This window comes from Elephantulus edwardii, unplaced genomic scaffold (genome assembly GCF_000299155.1).
Source record: "Elephantulus edwardii isolate Elephantulus edwardi_28Jun2011 unplaced genomic scaffold, EleEdw1.0 scaffold00038, whole genome shotgun sequence".
Classification (NCBI taxonomy): domain Eukaryota; kingdom Metazoa; phylum Chordata; class Mammalia; order Macroscelidea; family Macroscelididae; genus Elephantulus; species Elephantulus edwardii.
Window position 1 is genome coordinate 21,013,800 of NW_006399788.1, and position 2,668 is coordinate 21,016,467.

At 36.5% G+C, this 2,668-nt stretch overlaps 1 protein-coding gene across 1 annotated transcript in view; it reads left to right on the top strand.

The window, feature by feature from the left end:
- The window catches only part of BLK (B lymphoid tyrosine kinase), a 46,825-nt gene that overhangs the window by 15,838 nt on the left and 28,319 nt on the right, over positions 1-2,668 (top strand). The gene's annotated exons all lie outside the window — the stretch shown is intronic.

Genomic DNA, 2,668 nt, shown 5'->3' on the forward strand with positions numbered 1-2,668 from the left:
TGGAAAGGGTCAAACCAGGCTGCTCCTTGGAGGCAAGGATTCTGAGGCTCCGTCTAACATACTTTGGACATGTTGTAAGGAGGGGCCATTCCTTGGAGAGGGACATCATGGTTGGTAGGGTGGAGGGACAGCGCAGGAGGGGAAGGCCCTCTCTGAGGTGGACTGATTCAGTGACTGGGGCAATTGGTATGGGTGTATTGGAGATGGTGCGATTGGCACAGGACAGAGCAGAGTTTAGGGCTGTTGTACATAGGGTCGCTATGAGTCACAAGTCACTCGATGGCACATAACAACAACAACAACATCCTGTTTGTGAGATAGATCAGCTTTGACGAATGTAAGTCATTCATTTCCACAATTGTATAGTATTCCATTTCCTGATTCTATCACAATTTGTATATTTTCTTGGCATCATTCCTAAGGATAATTCTCATTTTTTAAGATTTTCTTTCTCATTCTCTTTCATTTTCTCTTTGCTATAAAGTTAGAATCAACTCATAACTGACCCTCCATCATGTTTTCAGAAGCTGTGAGCACCATGAAAGTAAATCACTCATCTTTCTCCCCTGAAGCAACTGATGGCTTTAGAGTTGGCAGCACAACTCCTTTAAATTTTATATGTGCTATTAAAACAAAGAAAGCTCTTACATAGAACTCTGAGATACATATGCAAAAATTTTCCTCTAAGATATATAGCTAGGAATATATTTGTTCAGTTTTAGGGAAACATGATAAACATGATTGATATAGGAAGCATCGAAAGAAGATGGAAGGAATAAATAGTGTCACTGTTCCAAAAAAGAATTGGTTGACACAGAACCATTTCAAGAAGTAGCACATGATCAAGAACCAATGTTAATGAAAGAAGTTTGAGCTTCATTGAAAGCATTGGCAAAAAATAAGACCCCAGAGACTGATGGGATAACAACTGAGGTGTTTAAAAAGAAGCAAAGAAACAGATGCAGCCCTGGATGTACTCACTAGGCTATGCCAAGAAATTTGGAAGATAGTTACCTGGCCAACTGACTGGAAGAGATTCACATTTGTTCTAACTCTCAAAAAAAAAAAAAAAAAGGTGATCCAACAGACTATGGAAATTACTGAACAATATTAGATACAAACACCACAATCTCTTTACCCATCCATTTGTTGATAGACACTTGGGCTATTTCCATCTCTTTGCTCTTGTGAATAATGCTGCAATAAATATGAGTGTGCATACATTTATTTGTGTCTTATCTCTATTTTCTTTGAAATAATTCCTAGTAGTGACATAGCTGGGTTGAAAGATGTTTCTATTTTTAGTCCTCTGAGGAAGTACCAGGCTGCCTTTGATAGTTGTTAGAGTTGAGTACTATCAAGTCAGAACCGACCCAGAGCTGACCCTTCCATAAGCTGAAATCATTTTACATTCCCACCAGCAATACAGGAGAGTTCCAATCTCCCTACATCTTTACCAGCACTCATTATTTGCTTTCCTGTTGAACTTTGCCCTTTTTACTGGGGTGAGATGATATCTCATTACTGTCTTTATTTGCATCTCTAACAGATAGCAATCTGTAGCATTTCTTCATGTGATCATTGACCATATGAATATCCCTTTTGGTAAAGAGCCCCTTCATATCTTCCCACTTTGTAACTGGGTTGCTTGCCTTCTTCTTATTGAGATGCTGGGTATTCTAAAGATTTTGGATATCAGTCTTCTATCAGATACATCATTACCAAATAAAATCTTTCTTAATTGTGGGCTTCCTTTCTACCCTGTTGAGGAATTTTTCTGATGCACACAAGGATTTTCTTTTTTCAGAGGGTCACATTCATATATTTTATCCTCTCTTAATTATAGATTCTTAGTTTTAGTTGAAAGTCTATTCATGCCACAGATTAGAATGTCCAAATTTTTTCCTATTTTTTCACTAATGATCTTGATAGTTTCTGGTTTTATCCGTAGGTCTCTGATCCACCTTGAGTTTGGTTTTATGTATGATGGAGATAAATATGCATCAACAAACAAATGAATAGAGAAACTGTGGTACATCCACAAGATGGAATATTAGGCAGTATTGAAAAACAATTAAGTTCTCAAGAAACATTATACAACATGGATGAGTCTGTAGAACATAATACTTAGTGAATTAACTCAGTCACAAAGGGACAAATGCAGTATAATACTACTGTTTTAAAATCAAGAAGATTACAAGGCAGTGGGAGCAGGAGAATGTGGAGAGAACCAGAAGAGAATGAATATACAAAGAACAGGGCTTTGGAATAGGTGAACAGAAGGTAATTATGAAAAGAATGAGCAATAAGAAATCATGAGTAATGCAACTAAGAAGCTGATACAGGAAATGCCTGAGGGAATGAAGGGAGAAGAAAAAGGGGGATAAATATTTATAAAAGAGCGAATCAAAAGCCAATTTCTTTGTAAACTCTCACTTAACACACAATTAAAAACAAGAAGAAAATAAAAGGCATTTAATCTAAAAATTCAAATAAAAATTTTCTGAAGATTATTTTTTTAAAATATCTGGAATATCAACAGAGAACTGCTGGGAACTCAAGTTGGATTCAGAAGAGGCCTTAGCACAAGGGTTCTCACTGCTGATGCCAAATGGATTTTTATTGAAAGCAAAAAGAGATATTTTGTAAACTAGGATCATATCCATAC